Here is a 22,914-nt window from a genome sequence, read left to right as displayed (position 1 = left end):
ATGACAAGTACTGTTATACCCAAGGCTGCATGGCTGTGATCCCTTGTTGTGGCAACTAAGTACTACTGCCAGATAAATTGTAAACCACAACATTTCCCCAACAGTCTCTCATTGATTGTGTGTGTGTGGGTAAAACTTCCATTCTGGTTATTCCTTGCTTTTAGAATTTCTCATTCTAAAATCAACATGAATATGCAAGAATTTTACTTTAGCCTTTGTCTTATCTGCAACTTTTGTACCTCTTGGTAGACCTAGTAAGATTCAGCAATGCAGTGGTTCAGTCCCTACTACAGTGCAGTCCCTGTAATACTTCACAGTTTATCTCGGTAATTATTTTTTCTTCTAGTAAAGCAACAGCTTAAGATCTGAGATGTACTTCCTTTTCTCTGGGACTCCAGTGAGCTGCTATTCTGCAGAAAGGCAGTAACTACAATGCTATTTCTCTGCCATGCGTAAGAGTATTAATTCTTTCCAGTGTGTTAATAGTTGAAAGAATGACTAAACATGGCATCCTGGGGATTTTGTGTTTAATTCATTCCTTTCCCTGTGTCTATCTTTGTTTCTTTCTCTCAATGACTTACAGATTCACTTTCTTGCAGGTCAGAGAAGGGTTCAATTTGAAAACCACTCAGTGTGTTTTCAGTGCTGCACTCACTAACCCTAAGATTCCCCAGCTGGAATTTAGATGACTTCTTGTGGCTAATGCACACATCAGCATACACTTCATGTGCTTTCACAGTCTTACTGTTGATACTGTGGTAACTAATGAAATTTCAGGATTTATTTTTTTAGTTATAAAATAAGCAGCTGTGCCTCAGAAATGCTGTAGGATCCTAAGGGCTAATTAGAAATATACCAATTTTATACACTCAATCATCAAGTCTGAACAGGCACAGGTAGATACTTCATAGAAAAATAGATAGAGGCTCTTCTCTACTGCCCAGCTAACCAGGAGTATCCTTGAGGCTTTTGTTGGAGGTATTAAGTCCTAAGTTCTTATGAAGCACCTATTCAAATAACCTTGTAATACAGATAGGAGGACATAGGTTTCCAACTTTAGGTGGCATTGGGCTGTCTCAGTTTTTGGGAGGTTGCACAGGTGACTTCTCAAAAGCTCTGTTTTTACTTCAATAACCTGCCTTACTTACCCTCCTTCCATCTTCATGGCTCTGAGAGAGATGCTATTTGCTCTGTGAGAGGCGCTTGTACATCCCCTGTATGCCCTTCACTTTCTGCACAAGAAAAACAGCCTCTGTTTTCACCTGAGAAAACCTGTTGGGTGTCTTGTGCATCTCAGAATACATAATTCAGGCAAGAGCAGGGTAGCAGCCATACCCAAGAAGTCATTTTCTCTTGAAAATAGGTGTACAGACATGTATCGTCCCTTGAATTGTGTTGGGTCTCCCTAAAGAAATACTTCTTTTACATTTCCCCTCTGAGACTTCATGGACCCTGTGCACCTCAGTATCTTAGTACTTATGACTCTGCACAATTCCCTGAGGGGCCTGTTTAGTATTCTGCTAGGCTGCTGTCACTGAACTCCCCTCACTGCTGGTTCTCCAACACCAGCTTCCTCTCCTGTGCTGAGAAGCCAGACGCCGATATCCAATTGCATGTGGAAAACAATGCTTACAGCTATCCTTGCAAACTAAATGGGGCCAAGATGTGGGTGACTCAGACACTGGATATTCATCCCATGCTTTCAGATTTTTAGTGTGCTCCCTGGCACAATTTTAGTCCATGCAATCTCTCTCCTAAACAATACTTGAGAATATTTATCCTTCTCAAGTTCAATCTGTGGGCTTTAAAACCATCCTGACTTTATGGAGGATCTCACTGGAGCTCTTCTGTTGGCTGCTTTACAGAGTTCAGATCTGAAGGCAACCTCATTTTCCCCATCCAGCAGGCCTTGTTGACACAGTTCTGAGTCTGCTTTTCTCTGAATTACAAAGCCTGTGAAAGATGGTGTTGGGGAAGGGGCTGTTTCTCCCACCACTGGTGTATCATGCCAGTCTAATTGCTGTCTACTTTACGTATTGCGAACCTTCTGTTTAAGAAAACAATCAATACTGTCAAATATTTTGCATATAGTACTAGTATAGAAAAGAAAGAGGAGAATTGCTGCCTATTTGCTTTTCATTCAGCTCTGCTTGGCCAATATGAATTATTGGGTTTAACTTTGGGTTTTTTTGTTCTTGTTGACTTTTGAGACCTTGGAAGGAATTTGGGGCATACTAAAATTGCTTGGTATATGCTGCATCTGTCCTTAAGAACTAGCCCTCAAGAACCAGCATTATGCTCTAGTATTATCTCTAAGTTTAGAAAACTGTGTCTTTGATACACGCTTGGCAAGTCTCCTACTAGAGATCAATCAGCAAGTGGCAATGACACCTATCACTAAGAAGAAGCCCATTGAAGATGTTATCTGGGAAAACTAAGGGACTTTGCTGTTCCTTGCCTCTTTTGCTTTAAAGTATTATAAAGTTTATAGGGAAGAAAATGAGTATGTCCTGTGGAACTGTTGCTTTACTAAATTTGGTGGGGTTTTTTCATTGTCTCTACAGGCAAAGTATTTAGTTTTACTCAGATCAGTTATGGTGCATTGGCTCAACCCCTAAAATAAGAATAGGAATGGTCAGTTGTCACACTTCATTTTTTGTAGGGGTGAGTTAACTCTCAAACTCAGAGAAATTTGTTCGTTGTCAAAGGCATTTAAATTTTTCTGTATGTTTTCCTTTAGTTTTCATTTAGTCTTGGTCACCTCAGGAAATTAAATTGCTTTCCATATTTGTAGAAACTTTGGGGAAAATGAGAGTTTGAAGCAAGGCAGCTCACAGTTTCTGTATGATTGCCTTCACAACTTAGCAGCAATAAAGCTTCAGTTTGTGTTTTCCAGGGATACAGTTGGATCTAAAATGTATTCATGTAAATGACAGCACAGCAAGTTTTAACAGGTGTTTTTCAGATGTCCTAGTCTTTATCCTCCTCTTCCTTTTACTTATATGCTACACTGGGAATAGTAAAAACAAACCTGTAAAGAATTGTCCACAGGTTGGATTTGAGGAATCCACTCAATGTTGAACATGTTGAAATCAGGTTAAGTCTGATAAAGGACATCAGAGGGCCAATAAATTTCAGCAGTATATATAAGTATAATAAAATACAAGACACACATCCCTATAGATACATGTGTAAAATAGAGCTTCCTGGAGGGCTTTGCAATATTAGTTTCACATCTCTGGGAACTGGTTTCGAATTCCTGTCCAAACTAGAATATATACTTTTAATGAACCAAACCATAGTATTCCAGGCAGTGTGTGGAATAGTTGTAAAAGCTCTGCCAGATACACAGGTGGAATTGAAATTCAGATTCAGTCATGGCCCAGTTCTTAGTTGAGAAAAATGCAAGGATCCATGACCACTTGCTACTAATAAAGTAATTTAAGAGAGCCCCTATTGATATTTTGAAAGCAAAGGTGCTATTTTTTTTTTTTTAGTATTCATATATATAGCATCTTTGTATTGTGAACCCATTAGATAGCACAATAAGAGTGTATTATGATTGGGACAATAATTGAATGAAGGAGTTCTACATATATCAGCATAGAATCCTAGAATTAACTAGGTTGGAAAAGACCTTAAAGATCACCAAGTCCAACTGTTACCCCAGGACTGCCAAGACCACTATTAAACCATGTCACTAAGGGCTTATCTACACAGGTTTTGAACACTTCCAGGAATGGTGATTCCACCACTTCTCTGGGCAGCCTGTTCCAATGCATGAACACACTTTCGGTGAAGAAATGTTTTCTAATATCCAGTCCAAGCCTCCCCTGGCACAGCTTGAGGATGTTACCTCTTGTCCTATCACTTGTTACCTGGGAGAAAACACCAACACCCACCTCACTACATCCTCCTTTCAGGTAGTTGTAGAGAGTGATAAGGTCCCCCTTGAGCCTTGTCTTCTCTAGACTTCTTGGCTGCTTGGCACAAACTGGCTCATGTTCAGTGGCTATCAGTCAGCACCCCCAGGTCCTTTTCCATTGAGCAGCTTTCTAGTTACTCTTCTCCAAGCCTGGAGCATTGCATGGGGTTGTTGTGGCCTAGGTGCATGACCTGGCACTTTGCCTTGTTGCACCTCATGCCACTATCTACAGCCCATTGACCCAGCCTGTGCAAATTCCTCTGCAGATCACTTCCTATCCTCCAGTCCTCCAGCAGATCAACACTACCAGCCAGCTTGGTGTTATCTGTGAATTTATGGAGGGTGCACTTAATCCTCTGACCCAGATCATCAGTGAAGATATTAAACAACACAGTCTCTAGCACTGAGCCCTGAGGGACACCACTAGGGACTGGTTGCCAACTGGATGTGATGCCATTTACCACCACTCTTTGGGCTCGACTATCCAGCCACTTTCCAACCCAGCAAAGAATTCTGCTATCCAGCATGTTTTTTCATTATGTTGATGAGCATCTTACCATTATTTTAACCATATCAGTGGTGCTGTATCACACAGGCATGGTGATGGGGCATCTCATGATATGTGGAGCTCCTTGGTATTCCTGTAGTTTAATAGCATGTGGATAAGTAAAGTTATAAAATCATGACTATTACTGCTGCAATAACCATCATCTTCTTTCTGCTTCTTGTTGCAGTCGAACTTGAATGGTTTCTGTGACATAAACTGTCTAACACCAAAGCAAATGTTACATATCACTTAGAATTTTACAGCAGGAAGTGTGAGTTCAGAGACCCCAAACTCACACCTACTTAAAGCACAAATTATGTTAAGAAAGAATATAGATATTCATTCAGCTGGTGTGGCTGTATGAGCGTACCTCACATGTACATGTACTAATTTGTGAAAATTAGCATTTGTTTTGTCAGATCTCAGTTTTGGTTCGATCTTGGTTGGACATTTGCTACTTGTTTTCAATGTGTCAGTGCAGATGTTTGAGTGAAACAAATTTGTAACAGGGACTCCATAGTAAGTGCTGCTTCAGTAAAGCTGAGACTGCTTGTCCATGGTTTCAAAACCAGTTGAACCAAACAGTCTCTATCAAATTGTCTGTTTGAGCTCTTCTGTATATACATGGAGATCTGTTGAGAAAGAAGATCTTCGTGACTGCTTTCCCATAGAGACTGTATGGGTGATTCTTATATGTGCAAGATTTCTGAAAGTTTAAATTCTTGGCTAACACTGGTAATGACTGCAGTGCTAATTCAGACAGAGGAGAGTGCTGGAAAAATGGAGAAACAATGATACCCTGGGGTTGTAGAAAGATGAGATCACTCATGGATATGTTGAATGCTAATATTATGTGACTGCCGATGACCACACCTTCCCAGGGGCAGAATCACTCAGCTAAAGGGAAAAGTTTCTGGATACAACCTCCAAATTGCAAGAATAATTTGTCCAGGGACAGGTTCATTCTTGTTTGATGGATTTTGTCAGTGCTCAGCTTGAAGAACAGGAGAATCAAGGAGGTTCAGTATTTAGAAAAAACAAAGAATAAAAGTACATAAAAATGGAAAAAAAAACCCCACACCAAAACCAACAACAAAACAAAAACCAACCAAACCATGAAACTAAAGAAGATTGAAAACAGAACACAACCTAGTAGGCTTGTAAAAAAGATGCTCCTCATACTCCACCTTTTTGCATTAAGAGATACTTGCCTATACAGCACTTCTTTTCTCCCCCTCCAAGACTGTAAGTTTATATACTGCTGTGTGACTTAGAGGCTATTTGAGATTTGCTTTTCCTGAATCACTGCAGGTGATGTACAGAAATGGAGACTTCGGAACTTCCGTGGAACACTTCCCTAGAAATCAGTGGTAGAATATCTGACAAAAAGTGTTATCTGCATGGGTGCTCCTAAAATCTCTTTTCTGTCATTTATTGTAACATATATTTTCTTCTTTGAGGATCCTCACTGTGCACAGAGAGATACACAATTGCTCCGTTTTAGTCTTCCTGGACAGCATTTCCCTCTTTAGTTTCCAGCATTAACTGTGTAACTAGTAGTTCAGCACTTTGAATGGCTTAAAAGACTAAAAGAATTGTTAGTCTACAGCTTTCTTCAATGAATGACTTCTAGTCTCTTTTCTCTCTTAGATACAATATAATTGATTTGATTGAAAATGATACTAAAATGCTGATAGATAAAGAGTGAATGACTGCTTGTAAGTCTGGGTAGAGATTATGCTGTATTTACTTTTAGTTTTAAAAGGATGTTTCTTTCTAGATAAACCTTAATGGTCTTGTAGAGATGCAAATAGCAATGTATTATAGTTGCAAGTAGAAATGTCAGTAAAAAAATACCTTATATATGAATACAGCAAAAGGAACATTTGTAGGAAAAAGGATACATAATTTAGTTTTCCATTTCCATGAATAGCATAATAAAATACATGCAAACATTTCAATGTAACTTTAAGAATTGGGACTTTGGTTAAAGAGATGCCCTTATTTGACCCTCTGCTGAACTTACTCAATGGCTTGAACTCAAAACTAAATGTGCATTGGGCCAGAAGACTGTGTAGAAAGCACTGAAATCTGAGTTGAGTGAAGGAAAAAAAACCCTTTCATTGCTGTGTGCAAAGGGACTGCAATGTAGAAGGTGAAACATTGTGTCATGATTTCCTAAAGAGCAATCTGATAAAACAGAAGCATGCATTGTTTAGTTTGTATTGATGCAGGTGAACTCACCACACTGAGTCATCCTTTACCATATAGCGGTTACACGAGCATCCAGGGTGATAGGGTGGAAAGGCATTAAGTAATACACTGTATCAGTAATATAGAAATGAATGAAGGGGGAAGGTATGGAAGGTATGGAATGCTACTGAAACAGAAAAATCAATAGTAACAGAAATTGGGGCAGTAGATGTGAATAGCTGAGGTATAAAGAAGGAAGAATGAAGCTAAGCATGTTGCTTAAATTTCACCATTATCAGAAGAGAAAGTTCAATGCAGAAATACAGGGAGAACAATCTTTTTAGACATTCAAATGAAAAATCTCTCAGATACCAAATAAGCAATTTTTAAATTATAAGAACAAATTGGTTTTGGCTTTACCCTATTTAAAACCAAACTGCAGTAGGAGTTACATAAAGAGTGTAGGATATATTTCATATAGATACTAGTTCATCAAATTACCCTTACCTTTCAGCTGATGTGCAGAGACTCTCTTTGTTCCAAGTAGTTTAGTTTTTAAAGTAATTTCTGAGGCATGAGCAGTAAAGGTTGTTCCCAAATGAATACATTCCTGCTTTTCACCAGTCCTTTAATATTTCTTTAAAGAGCTATAGGCAGTACTTTTCTTGCATTAAATACAATTTATTGACTAGCTTGAAGAAAAAGTCCAACTTAGTCCCATGAAATGTGTTATTTGCCAGGTTTTGTCTCATTAAACACTCAGGCTTGTTTCATGGTAGCTTTTAGCTGCTGAACTTTTGAAAGATAACATGAAACATAACAGGAAGCAAGAGTTTGCCTTCCCCCCCCCCCCCCCTCTTTTTTTCTTTTTTCTCAGAAGTGGAGTTTGTACTTCTCTTGCTCTAGTAAAGCCGTGTTTGTATGGGAAATATATGATTTAATAAACAGAAAAGTCTATCCAGCTTCTTGTCCTCATGGAATCTATGGGACTTGAATAATTACTCAGTTAAATACCATATTTAAGAAAAAGATAAAAATGAGTTGTGATTTTTCAATACTTCATCATAGAATCATCGAATCATAGAATAGTTAGGGTTGGAAAGGACCTCAAGATCATCTAGTTCCAACCCCCCTGCCATGGGCAGGGACACCTCACACTAAACCATATCACTCAAGGCTTCATCCAACCTGGTCTTGAACACTGCCAGGGATGGAGCATTCACTACTTCCCTGGGCAACCCATTCCAGTACCTCACCACCCTCACAGTAATCAAGTGGGTATGTTTTCAAAAACTAAACATCTTTCATTTATTCCATGATTTATTTTTTTTTTTTGCCAGCATATAACATGTTTAGGGCAAGAAATGAAAAGGTAACCTCATGGTTCATGTTTCATAAGAGTTTAGAACTCATGCTTATTCTTTACATTCTGCAATCCAAACACATTTCCTATTTCATTCTCATTTTCTCCAGTTAAGTTCTTGAATGATGGAATTAAACACCTACATATGCAGAGAAGAGGCAAAGGTAGGAAAGAGGACAAGAACTGCTAGGAGAATATCTGGTTGGAGTGCTTCTTATTCACTGTGCAGCAATCTCATGGTTTTTGTAGTAATCTCTTTACCCTTTTTTCCATGAATCTTGCTTCTCTTTTTGTATAGTAGGATGACCTCAATAACCTTGTCTTTGTATCATCCCGATTAAAGCTTCTGTACTGGTAGGTACAATGTACCCAGTTAAAGCTGGGGAGAGTACAGAACCTGCTTTGCAACTTTGTGTGCACATAGTTGCTTATAGACATATGGCACCACAGATCACATTTAATAGTGGTAATAAATATTCTACTCCTAGGTCTGAACCTCTAAATAATACCAAAAAGGAGCTTTACACCCTGAGTGCTCTTTGTGGAATTGACATAAGTTATTCATAAAGATGTGAAGAAAATATCATACTAAGGGGCAAAAGAAAAGAATTGATCAGTTCTACTCTCACATTCTTGTAGGTATAGGTGATTCTGTAATACTTACGGAACATTAGTATGAATTTCTGAGACAGGAAATTGCTTCTGATATGGGATAGCATTCAAAATACATACTGTAACTGAGGTTTTAGAACTAATGTTATGGCTGAAGTTTCTTACATTGACTTCCTGACAATGTTTGAATATAGCAACGTAGGATAAAAACACACTTCTGAAGAGACAAAGGTAAAGTTCTTCACTTCTTACTTTTTGAAACAGTCCCTCTTGTTACTGAGGAAGTGATACTAAGAGGACCTAAGTGCAGAATTCTGGCGTGAAGTTAAAAAGCAGTATTACTTTCAGCTGAACACATACTATGCTGAAATACATAGTCCCTTCCTCCTAGATAATTGCATCCTGGCAGAATAGAATACTATATCTTTTGGAAATACACGATTTGCTAGATAGGTATTACCAAAACTTGCTAGTGAAAACTTTCTGCGCAGGGCACTTAAAGTTTCCCTGCTCACTTGTGACAAATTGCTGTGATTAGTAGTTCTGGTTCAAAGAGATGCAGAAGACTGCTGGTGGGGGAAGACACATGTTAAAGTATCTATAGGTGTGGCATATATGGCATGTTGGAAACCAGCAACAGACTTAAACTCAGTTTAAGTCCGACTCAGTGCTGCGATATTTTCAAACATACTGTTCTTTAAAATACTGAGATTGTAAATATATATATTAGAATGTTCTTCAGTTTCACATTCAGACTTAATGCTGCATGTCATTAATTGATATATGATTACACTCAGAGCAGGCCTGAATTCTGATCAGTGAGAAGTTATTTGAACTGCATTCTCTTTGTATACTTACACACTTTTTCTCCCAAAATCAAAGTTTTAGAGTTCCAGTTTTCAATAATATTAAATCTATTCTTTGCGCTGGCCACTTCCAGGTGAGAGACACTAAGTGAAGCCACTGTTTGAGCTGTCTCAAAAGGGGAAAGATTGTTTAATAACTAGTTTATATCCACTTGAACCTTGTGACTGAAAGTTACTGGGCAGTTTAGGATGAAGTTGCAGTATTAGATGATGGTGCTATGTCTCTCCATGTCTTGTTTGAATTCTCCATGAACAAAAAGGACTTTCACTGAACTTGCACTCTCTTCAACATTTATTCTAATGTTGCTAGGTATGTGCAGGCAGTTTTCAGGATTTTTAAATTAATTTACCTTCTATTTTTTAAACTGTTAAATTCTACATGTAATTTTAATCTGGAATGTGTGTCCACATCTTTTGGGGTAAAACATATATTAGCATTTAAGGGGAAACAAAGTTTTTGTTGTGCTAGAAAATATGAATTCACTTTAGGATATGATATAGTTGGAAGAGTAGGAGATGGACTATGAAGTGTTAGAAGGTTTTTAAGCAGCACTGGTAATTAATAAAGGCATGAAGCAAATTACTGCTTGTGAAAAATATAAAATATGGAATTTTATTCGGGATTGTAAGAATACTGACCATATTCAGTTGAAGTAAATGTGGCCTTTGCATGATGCTTTCCTTACAGTAGATGGCTAAGAAGAATAGGCCTTCTAACTGAGAGTGACTGAAGCCTACCTTAGGTTGCAAGCCTCTTACAATTAAATGTAATGGTATCTTAAGGCTAATATAAATTGTGCTTTGTCAACCTCATTAACCTCTTGTATGAAGCTAAAGCCAATTCTTAATCCAAAATCACTGCCGATCTCAAACCAGAATCCATAAAATAGCTTCATACTGTTTTCTGGAAAAAAAATGTGGTCTTGTCAAGACAAGCAGGGGCTTCTGCAAAGTCCCAGGAGTTAATATCTTGGCTTTCCTGGTGTGTGAGATTCCCATATAGCCATGGTTAAAAGGTTTGAAAACTCACTTAAGTGTGTTTCCTTCTCAGTGATCCTCTTATGATTCTGGTCACTAAGCATACAGAGTCCCTGAAATTGAGTTGATGATGTTTCCCAGGGATAGGGCATGATTTCAGCTATAAATAGATCAGCTCTCTTTAACTGAAGAATTCTGCTTCATGCCAGTAAGTAAAAGTGAAGATCAGTACATCAGAATGAGAAATTATAGTTCTAAAAGAGTGACAACATACTTCTTAATCTTGCACTACATAATTGTAGTTACTTAATGGGTACAGGTTTGGTGCTGTTGTAGCTACCTACAGTATTGTTTCCAGTCTTTCTGTTCTTCCTACGCATTGCTTTTCTGCATTGTTGCTCTTCTGTTGCTAATCCTTCTTTCCAGCTCTTTATTCTACCAGAGTGAAGCTTATATTGTATCTTTCACATACCTGTTTTATAGACTTATATCTTCTGGCCAGATTACTGAAGACTTTAGAAAAGAGTAAAATTACCAGTTACTCAACAACTCCGCTGGAAATAAGAAGTGTGCCTAAAAGCGGGTTTCATTTTTTAAGAGATGTTTGACTTCAGAAAAGAAATATTTTTATGTAATAAGGCCTTGGCCATACCACATGCTTTTGAAATTGAGAGCTGTGTGAATAGGCAACTAACTTCAGTGTGATACATTGCTCTGCAAGATGGTCATGGAAGGGGGTGTTATAACTAGATGACCTTAAGGTCCCTTCCAACCCTAACTGTTCTATGATTCTGTGGTCTTTTATAGCCCATTTTAGACCTTCTCCCTTGTTCTCAGCAAAGGGTGGGAGATTTTACTACAGGTTTCTGAAATTTTAATCAGGAAGATGCTCTGTTGAGACACTTGAGCAATATGGGATCTCACAGACTGTTTCCACATTGGAATGCATGGAACTTCTTTTTTCTGTGTAAGAAACTAATAAAAAATACTGCTTGTAGAAATCGTATTATTTTGTGAAAAGAGAAGGATTCCAATTGAATCAGTTTTGTGCTTGTGTCATTTGAACTGTATTTTAAAAAACAACCTAAATCCCATTTTCTTTCCCATTTTGAAGTTTCTCAAACATTACATAAATGTTTTTAAAGCTTACAAACTGAAATACTCAATGTCATTTTTGAAATAAAACTTTTTACTAGGGTCTGTTAACAATCAAGTTTCTGAAAGGCATTCTTGTCAAATTGCAGTATTAAAACTTTTCCTTAAAGTTATAGACAGAAAATACTACTTCATGATTTTTTTTTCCTTCCATATCTTCCTATCACAATTTTCTATGAAGTTAATGTCAACAGTAAAGAAGGGCTTTTGATAACACAGTATGTTTAAATTATACCCATTTTTCTAAATGCAGCTTTGTCTGGAGATAAGTTCTGAGTGATATAAGTGGAATTTAACAACATTTTATATATGAAAAAAAACTGTTTGTGCTGCTATGTCTTATTCAGGTTCTGCATTAACTCTTTCAACCACTTCATATAAATTCCTTTATATCAACAGTGGACTATTTATTCTTTGAAGTGCAAAGGCAAACTGAAATTCGAAAATCAAACCATAGCCATTCATTAGGATGTAGCCAATGTCACCAGTGTATTTTAAATAAGGTAATACATGTCAGAAAAGGTAGATAAAGTAGAAAGGTACAATAAATTTCAGCTCAGTCTTTTATAGGTTTGCAGCATCAAAAGTAATTAACATCTGTTTATCAATACCTGCATTACTATAACTTGAGACAATTCTATCTGAGATATATTTTCCTTCAAGTCAGTAGAGCAGAAGCTGTGGTCAAAGTCTCACAGAAGTGCTTCTAATTCCCCAGTATTTAAAGGTGCAAAATTGGGGATTTTTGCAACTGTGAATGAATCATGTCAGTCATTTGTTCATCAATGCAACAGTAATTTTATAAAAAGGCAGCCCAAACCCTACTGATAATATCAGACATTTGGAAGAACTTTGTGTGTCTCGTAAGGCGTTTTTCTCTTGCTTCGTACTACATTTCTCATAGTATGGTCAGTTTATCACTTTTGGCAGCAGTTCTTATATCCTAGTCAGATGTGGTATAGGGTCCTGCAGATTTTATGCTTCTGCCTAAGATTTCCATTATGTTTATGCTGCTTCTAGATACTTCTCTGTACTTGTAAGCATGGTTTTCAATTACTGTCTTTATGCTGTGACATCCAGGTGCTGGAAATTTATTTCTATTCATGTAGAAGTAGAAGTCTTGGAAAATGCTTATCAGATGGTCCGTATTACAAATATATGTAACACCTACCAGCAGAAACAAGAATGAAGTCTCAAAAGCATGCAGGTATGAGACTTGCTAAAAGAACGTTGCATGTGTTATTTTTCATCTCAGGCAATATTCTTCTGTGGAAAAGGGCTGTAGAAATTTGTTATATTGAATAAATATGTGCTTTTCTATAGAAATTATTCTAAAAGCATATACCTTTCATTACCATGCTTTTTTATTTCTGAGAGATCTAATTAATCTGTAATTCCACAGCAGGACCACCACATCTAACCGTCGGTTGTTAACATCATATTAAATGCTGTAGAATATTTATGTGTTGCAATACGCAATTTTTTGAGTTGCAGTACGTATTGTAGTATGCAGTATACCACATGTTAGAGTCAGTTATTAGCTTTTATTATTTTGGAAGCAATAAGAAATGGTTTATTTGCCTTTTTTTCAGTTAGGTTTCATAGTGCAGGATTGTTTTTAAAATACCTCAGCTAATCAGAGTTGACCAGCAGTCTAAAAGGGACAGGAATCAATACTGAACTCTGACAACTGAGGTTGAAAAGTTACTGCTTTATCTTTATATATGCCTCTATAAATACATGCATATACATATGTACATATGCATACTCTTATTTATGACTGAAGTTGAATGCTGTAGCCAATGTTGTGCAGCAAAGCTTTGTATGGTTCAAATGAACAAGTTTTGTTCACAATGTGTACAGAAGTAATAACATTTCTTGAAGTAACGTCTCTGCTGCTAGTTTCAGTGACAAAGTGTGTGGGCTGGTAGCTTCTACATACCTATAGCTTATAGACTGTACTTTGGGGCACTGAGTAGATAGTAAATATCAACACGTTATTTGGAGGGAAATTACAATGACTGGAAACAATCAGCATGGATTTACCAAGGTTTTACTGATTGCCTTCTATGATAAACCAGCTGGATGAGGCTGTGGATGAGTGAGAGCAGAAGATGTAATTTATCTTGACTTCAGCAAGATTTTTTGGATCATGCCTCCAAATATTCTTATGTACAATTTAGAATGTTATGATCTAGATGGGTGGACAAATAAATGAATAAAAATGGTTGGATGATTGGGTTCAGAGGGTAGTAATGGGTTGTACTCTAGTAGGAGGTAGTGACTAGGAGAGCACCACAGGATTTCTGCTGGGACTTCTGCCATTGAACACTTTCAGTGATTGCATAAACATGCAGTCAATCACTGGAGGAAGTGATTTGATTGCATGTTTCAGAAATTTGCAGATGACATCAAATTGTAGGGACCGGTCTTGAGGGCAGAAATATCATCCAGAATGACCTAGACAGGCTGGAGAAATGGGCCAATAGGAACCCTAAAAAATTCAACCGGAATAAATGTGAAGTCATGTACTTTGGAAGGAAGAATCCCCCTGCAGTGATACAGGTTAGGGGAGCAGCTCTGCTATGGGTGTCTTGGCAGGCAGCAGTGAGTGTGAGCCAGTCCCTGTGCCCTGGCGGTGATGATGGCTAACGACATCCTTGGCTATAGTAGCAGAAACACAGTCACAACAGCAGTCTGGGGGAAGAGATTATTCGCTTTACATAATATTCTTAAGACCTCGCTTAGAAAATTCCATCCAGTTTAGGGGCCTTCACTACGAGAAAGGCACTGAGGCACTGAGTAACTGTAGAGAGTTCAGTAAAGGGCCATCAGGATAGTCAGGGGACTACAGCTTTGTCTTTGAAGGGGAGACTGAGGAAGTGGAGTCTGTTAAGTTCAGACAAGAGAAAGCTTCAAGAGGCAGAGGGCTCTAATAACAATCTTGCAGTATCCACAGGGGAGGTTATTGAGATGATGGAGTCCCAGCAATGATGAAGAGAGGATACAGAGACAATGAACATAAATCAAAAAGAGAGGTTCAAGCTGGATGTATGGAAAAAAAATTTACCATGAGGTCATTCAGGGAATGAAACAGGTTGCTCAGACTGGTTGTGGACTCACCACATTTGGAGGAGTTCAAGACCCAGCTGAATGAAGTTGTGAGTAACCGGGTATAACCTAATAGTTGCACCTACATAGAGCAGGAGGTGGGACTTGAGACCACCTGAGGTCCCTTGCAAACTCAATTATTCTTAATTCTATAATAACTGGTTGAAATATGCACAGCTGTGCACAGCTGGAGAGGAATTCTACTTTTTCTTCTATGTGCTGGGGAGATGCTGCTTCTTAAGCCTTCTGAGTTGTTGCTTAATATATGAGCTTACTAAGAATGCCTTAACAAAGAGGTTAAATATGGTAGAGGGTTAAAACCTGGAGCCTAGTTCTACACTGCCTTGCAAGTTTAGTACAAATCTATGTTTCAGTTTGGAAGCACACTTCAGCTTCTTTCTCATGGGGAAGGAAAATTGAGCCCATCTTACCATGAGGCAAAAGTGCAACCTTCTAGTAAGGGGATTGTGATCCAGTCTATCCTTAGCTATTCCATCTGTCCTCAGAACACTGTAGAATACCTGAAACTGGGTTGAAGAGATAGGCTTTTTGAACAAGTAGCTGACACTGTAAAGAGCACCAGCTAAGGCTGCATTTTAATCTCTGGATATATGCTACCATGTTGTGATACAATCGTAAGGAGCTGGGTCAGAGCATGTCAACTTTTAAGACATGTCCTGTCAGGTTTTGATACCTGTATTGCTATTCTGATTTGTGTATTTTGACCTGTTCTTCTTTTTCTAAATCAGCCTCTTTTAATAATGTTAAATATTTCTAAATTTAGAAACTTGTATATATATATTGATGGCTAGAAAAATGTAGCAAGAAAATGCCCTTTTGCCACAAAGAATGGAAAATGGCAGCATGTTTGGCATGTGAAATGCTGTGACAATTCCAAAATCTAGTAATGTGTATAGATTTTGTTTTAGTTCAGATGAATTTTCCTTAATTTTAGGTATATTTCTTTTCCCTGTATCTCTTTAAAATTGAAGGTACACAGCTCTTCTGGGGTTCAGCTTCCATCTTTTTATTTGTTCAAGTGCGTTGTTAAAGTGGCTTTCTGTAATGAAAAGTTTTTAGTGTGTTATTTAACACACAGCTTCTCTTTTTTTACAAGAAAAATACCACCTCATATGTTTCTGGTTTGATACGCCACTTTGGAAGGTTCCTAGCACCTGATCCAAGGCTCACTGAAACCTCTGGAATTTATTTTTTTATTGACTTCAGTGAATATAAGCTTGGCAATCCAAGAATGAAGCACTTTCCATTTTTCTTCTGTGGGAAGAAACACAAAGTGTTTTGCAGACATAAATCAGGATAGTCTTCATTTTTATTACCCCAGAAAATGAAAGCAGCAGAAAGCAACCTGGTCAGATTACTCAGGACAGTGTTGCCAAATGCTTAGCAGTCTTATGCTAGAGGATGGAAGTGGAACCATGTCCAGGTGACTCATCACAGGCTCATCACAAGCTGTAGGTGGCTGTACAGGAAAGCATCTGATTGACTCTTTGGCAACACTGTGAGACTGTTAAGCCCCATTTAGCATTTCTCCAGGTGTCTGTATTGTGGTTAGAAGAAGCCATGATCCCACCACAGTATCTGTCATCTTTTCATCTGTGTGAGTCAGCCATTTAGAAGGGAATGGAAAGTGTGTGGAAATTTGTGGCAGTAAAAAAGGAGTTCTTTATTTTTTCCATATGTACAGCACTAGAGTACCTAAACATATGGGCATAGGGTCATGAGAGAATATGTGATATATTGTAACTTCCTAGGTAGTAGGCATGAAGCTGTTAATATTATGATTTCACCAATGGTTTTTTTTTCATTGCTTTTACTGAATTTACAGTAAAGCTTGTACGATGCCAATTGCTTGTAATTTGGTTTTGGTCTGATTTCCTTTGCTTAAGAGCTTTTCTGAATGAGTCAATACAGTAGCACATATGTGAAGTTGTAAAGAAGGAGCAATTTTCACATTTTTATTGAACCTCTTTTTCTGTGTTGAACAGCAACAGTGATTTTCTGTCATAGGATTACTGGTTCTGTGCAAGCTTCTAGGCGACAGTGTTTACTGATTTGAAAACATAATATTACATGTTTCTGCCTACTATTTTATTCTTTGTGCCAGGAATATTCAGGGTGAATTTCTAACATCTTAAGTGTTAAAAGTTTGCCTTCTACAGTAGAAAGAGTGGTAGTCTTAAAAGTCCTTTTTACGCCATGTCTGTGAGCTACAACAGCAGAAATGCATCAAATCATACCTGAGGATGCATTTTGAAGGAGTTACACACATTTAGGTAAGACCTAACACTGGCCTTTGAGAGACTTTGATGACTGAAGGACCAAAGTTTAAGGCAGTAAGACAAGGTAATTCCTTTCCCAGCTTTGTCACAGACCTCTGTGGGCATAACACTGATGAAGTTACTTATCTGTTGATCACTTTCCTAATCTGTAAAACATGTATGAAGCCCTTGGTAACACATACACGTATTCTGGTGCAGAACTAAAGCTGGGGGGGGGGGGGAAAGCCCTGTAAACTGCCATAGACTGATGAGGAGTTCTGAAGCTTGGCACAGTCTCCATCACTACTCCCCAGTGTGATTCATGCAGTCCCATACATGCTGTCTCATACTCAGAGTGGGGCTAATCTACTCTTTGAAAGAGTACTGCTTGTTTTGGTAAATAATTCCTCCAAATGAGCACTGTTGAACATAGGACTTGGATGGTAACTGGCAAGGAAGAAGTAAGAGTGGACAGAAGTACTGTTGATGCTAAGACCAGTCTGCACTTGATCAGTATTTCCCTAATGGTGATTTCTGAGATTTATATGTCTTTGGTAATTAAAATATTTATCAGACAGAAATAATTGAGATTTTTGTGGGACTTCACATCTTGAATTAGGTTGTGACAGTCTCTTCTGGTTGCAGATGGAAAGTAAAAACAGTTGTGTCACAATGTGTTTATGGAGTCCTTGGACTTGAGATCAGCACCTAGATCTAAGAAGAAAACCGTATTCATATTTTAAGAGACTGGATAGTATTTTGCTTGGAAACCAGTTTATAATGTGTTCTTTCTAGTAATTCTAAGTAGAAATGAATGTACTGTGATTCTTTAACACATTAAACATTTAAAGAAAAAAAAAAAGATGTATTTAATTTGGAAGTATTTTGATACTTCAAGATAATGACAACAAACACATCCCTCTTGCAAAGGAGTAGAATGGTGAGATTTCAACATGGGAAAGTCAAAACATCTATCTCAGCAGGGGGTGCTCAGGATGTCTAGGAAAGCGGGTGGTGGAAAGAGTGAGGAAAAAGGAACTGGAAAGGAATTCTTCATTCTGTCCAGCCAACCTCCTCCCCTTACTCTCCCAGCAGTCCAGCTCCGTGAATCTGCAATGGGGGAAAGCTGAGGTCTGTTGGAAGAACGCCTGACTTCTGCAGGCACTCAATCAGCTTGTTATGATTTTCCTGTTTCACCTGGCCAGCAGATTTCCCCAGGAAAGCCTGGCAGCACAGACTTCCATGTAACAGGCAGTGGAGGAACAATCTGCTCTGGGCCTGCAGCAGTCCCTGGAAAGAGACCCTCGCTTGAAATGTGGGATCACCTTTATGCAAGGATTTAGAATCTACATGTTAATATCCTGTATTAATGGAAGGTAGCAGGTTGCCGGGAGGAACTCCTAAAATGCCCTGAGACTTTGCCTGCCTGTATGACTTGGCTTGTGAGCATTTCTAAGCACTAGACTGAACTGAAGAATCTCAAAAATGGGTGGGTCACACTTGTGCAAAACTTAAAATACTTCATATAATCAATTGCACCGAAGAGATTTAAGAGCAACTGCTATAATTTTTAAGGTTTAGGGTTTTTTCCACCATTCTGTATGAAAAATGATTCAGTGAAATCAAGACAAAAGAATAACATGCTAAAATTTCTGAATTTTTAAAAGAAGAATGTTGTAGTTCACCTGAAGTTTTCATTGCTAAAAGCATAGAGAGATCTGATTTGCAAGATCCACAAATCAGTTTTACCTTTTGCTGGTAACTTTGTAACTTTGAAAATTAGTCCAAGAACCCCCTTCTGTGTATCCTTCCTTACACAGCAATGCCCTGTACTTAATCTGAGATTACAAATAACACGTGCTGAGTGTATGCAAAGGCCGGCTCAGGGACTGTTGCAGAAATGGGGTTTCTCAGAAGCCCATAAGGCTCACACTGAAATCAGCAGGAGCTCTATATCTTTGGCCTCTTTTATGGTAATGAAATTGCTTCCTTTGTAGCTTTATGAATTTAGGAATTTATGCTTTTAATCCTCCCCACTTAATAGTTTAGAAGCAGGATGTGTTGTAGCTGCAAAACTAAATAGATGAAGTCATGAAACTGAATCTGTTGAGCAGCAGAGCTTTTGCAGTTTGATTCAGTTTCTTGAAAGAAAAATGTGCTTGTTATGAGTGTTAGGCTAGGTTTAAAAAATATGTTTCAACATGTACCTCTTGTAAAAAGCTGTTTGGCAGAAGGAAGAGGACAAGTGTGCTCCTTCCATTTTAATGCTTCCTTTGGGATTCAAAATGGGAAAAGAATCCTGTGTAAATCTTTCCAATAGACCTACTTATTGTGAAACATGGGTTTAGCTCAAAATTTAAATTTGGATCAGATTTTTCTATATTTTATCCCTTTTTAAGCATTTGTGGTGATTTGTTCTGTGCTCCAATTTGCATCTGCTTTCAGATGGCAAAGGAGGAATTTACTACAGCATCTGGAGGTCCATTTGAAAAAGGAATGTCTTTACCAGTCTAATTACTAGTGTACTATGTGGGACTAATTCATTTTCCTTTATTGTTTGATCCCAATACTAATAATGCCTTTGTCATTGAACAGCTGAAGAGTTCAAAGTTACTCAAGCAGTACGAGACGGTAGGTTCAGGCTCCGCTGACAGTTTTAGTCCTGATAAGTGTGTCATACCATGTTATTTTAACTTTCAAGTTGCTGTTGCAGGACTTGCAGGGAGTTCCTATACGGAACTTTCGTGCAGGGTGAAATGGAAGCTCTGGTAAATTATCTTTTCTCTTCCAGGGTTAGTTGGCTCTTTCAGTGCTTATGTTGGCACTGTTTGGTTAGGAAAGCTTCCAGTCAGAAAATTTTGTCTTTTTGCCTGAAAAAGTGAAGTTCATTTCAAGGTTAATTGAATCCTGTGTATGGATTGCTAAGGAAGGTATTTCACCTATTGTTACATAGAACTATGTTCCAGTTTGTGCTTTGTCTGGGTACTGTGCACCAAGTCTCTCTCATATTAATTAAGCTATAGTACATTCTCATGACATACGTTTTTAATATGAAGAAATTAATAGAATGAAAGCTATTAAATATGGTAAAAAGTCCAGTTTGTAGGTTAATGTTATAGAAGACTGAAACATTTTATTTTTAAGGAGTCTAACCTTATGCAATTGCACTTTCTTGAAAAAAGTCTTTAATCTTGCTCTCATCTTTTAAATGAACACTTTTTGTTGGTATAATGGTTAATACAGTTAATACCAATTTTTGTAACGTCTGAGTTTTATCACTCATTATATTAAAGATTATATCACAGTCTTAAAGAAGAGGGTGGGTTTTGTTTCAGTAGTAAAATACTCCTGGTAAACAAGAACACTGTGGTTCAAAGAGTTTTTTGCAAATGCGGATATAAAATGTTATTTCCCCTATTTTTCAAATTGAAACCAAAAAATGTCTACTAAGTATCTGGGGTGTTTTCTTGTCCCAGTAGTAAACTCACTCTTTCACTCTTTTATTTTATGTCAGAGAGTTTTCTGAAGCCTTTCAAGATTTTAAGAGGTATTTTTGTCCTATCTTGCTTTCTAGAAAGTCTTAATTTTCAACTTTAAACTTTGGATTCTGTGCCTCCCCCCTCTTCATCACCCCCCTAATATACCTTTTAATACTCCAATCTGTGGTAAATTTGTCAGAGCCTGTTTTGTGGAGTTTGAAACCCTGACAAGTCTGGTGACACTGGATGTGCAATTGTCCCTGGGAGCTTACATCCAAGTTTGTTGTACTGAGCAGAGAATAGAACGTGGGAGAAGTTATTCTGAGTGTGTGTGCATGTGATTGCAGTTTCCAAGGAGACCACCTTCTTTGTCTGAACATGTCCAAAATGATTGCCTAATTGATCTCATCATGTGGGACACTCTGTCTGTCTTTCTGTCTGCTTCTCTTGTGCGTTCTTTGCTCCACATTGTTAATCAAAAAGTAAAAAATGAAAAGTTAATGTTCTCAAAAAGAGCCAAACAAAGCCATTAGCCTGCCCAAACAACGAGTTTGGACTGTCCTTTAGTGAAGCGCAATTGCTAGTGTGTCACCGGTATGGATGTGAAACATGTTGTTGCTAGTATTTCTCCCCAGTCTGTGCTATAACTTGTGCATAGATGATGCTAAGCGCTTCTTTGAAAGAGACAGCTGTTAATGCCACTACTGAATTTCCACTAATTATAAAATGAAAGGACTGGCTCTCTTTTCCTTCTCAAAGCTCAATAGTCTAGTTTCACTGATTAAAGAACCAACAACAAAAAATCCCCCAAAACACAAAAAGCTCAGGGAAGGAGAAGATGTCAGTTAGCGACAGTGCTGAAAAGCATGCTGATGTGCTTTTTTTGTTGCTTGTGGTTTTGTTGGTACTGATGATTTGCTAATGAAAGCTGAAGCTCTTTCAAATTTAGTCCCTCGACACTGGAACTGGAAATGAAGAGCTCAAGTTTAAAAACATTCTTGCTAAAGGGAGGAGAAGATTGCACAAGGCAGTAAGAATAAGGTGCTGAGGCAGAACTGGAGGTCACTGAATACTGCTGTTCATATCACTCAGGAGTACAGGGTCTTAGGCCAATCCTCACTTTCTCAATAAGAATCCTATTAACTTCAAGAAATTTAACCGGAACTATGGACACAGAACATTATTGAGACAGAAACCAAAATTACATCACAATTCAGTATGTAAAAAGGCATATTAAAAAAAATCATTGAATAAATTTAGTAACTACTGAAAGAAATAATTTAAAAAAATATTTTATATCAGTCCTTTTTCCTGCAAATGTAGTCCCTAAAAAAGATGAACATCAGTTGCATAGCATGGTTCTGTTTGTTTATTTGTAATAAGTGTCTGTAATCTGTGTAAAGCTGGGGAGAGGGCATAGTCTGTGTCAGTTTATCTATGATGTGTCACACTGGGGGTAAATACCAGCTGGTACATGAAAAAGGTCCAGGCAAATGTAAGCCAACAGAATTAAGCATGGACAGCTTGAGGAGCAGAGTCTGAGAAAATAAGTGGAGTTTGCGGCAGCCACAGCTCTCAACTTTGCTAGTGGCATTTGCTGGATAGAATATGATTAATCTGCCTCTTCAAGAAAAGATCTCAATGACTGTTAGCAGCCAGTCCCTCTATCCCTTTACTATAAACTAGAAAGAAAAGAATAGTTTCACAGGCCTTTGATTTTGCCAACTCTTACTCCTGCCTCACTTTACTCATATGAGTAGTCCTCTGGGGCTGCTGTGCACAGTTAAACCTGAATGAGCATCGTCTGAGTCTTTGCAATTATGCATGACCTTAGCATATGAGGATTTCAAAGTAGTAATCGCAGGGTTTACAAGTGTTTTTGACAGAGAATATTTTCTCTGTGTTTCATGAAGATGAAAATTTGGGCAGTAAGCATTTTGAGGACAACTAATAGTACTAGGAAGTCCAGGGCTGTTATGGTCAGCATGTGGCTTAATTTAAAGTAGCCTGTTTACAGAATGTTGTGCAGATAGGAAGATACAGACTGTGGCTACAAGTCCTAAATGTCTCTTACAAGCTCTGTGGTCCTCCTCCCTCTACAATTCTGGGAAAATTCCTGAGATGTATTTAATTAAAGCATGATAAATGGTGCATTTGAACAAATAAGTCCCTTTTTCCTCCTTCTGTCTCTCTCCTCAAGTTCTGGCTAAAGCCTGAGGCCACTTTGTATCTCTTCTGTTCTGGAAAAATTATATGAAGAGCTAGGAGAACTCACGACCTTCTAAATTTAATGTCTTAGGTTTTAGCTAAGAGGGAAATCAGATTTGTAACTACATTGGATTTTTATTTTATTTTTTTAGCAATTCTTGTTTGAACCTACTGTGTTTCATGCAAACATGGTACTGT

The sequence above is a fragment of the Melopsittacus undulatus genome, chromosome 5 (genome assembly GCF_012275295.1).
Source record: "Melopsittacus undulatus isolate bMelUnd1 chromosome 5, bMelUnd1.mat.Z, whole genome shotgun sequence".
Taxonomy (NCBI): Eukaryota; Metazoa; Chordata; class Aves; order Psittaciformes; family Psittaculidae; genus Melopsittacus; species Melopsittacus undulatus.
The sequence above is the reverse complement of the archived record's forward strand: the minus strand, read 5'-3'. Positions refer to the sequence as shown.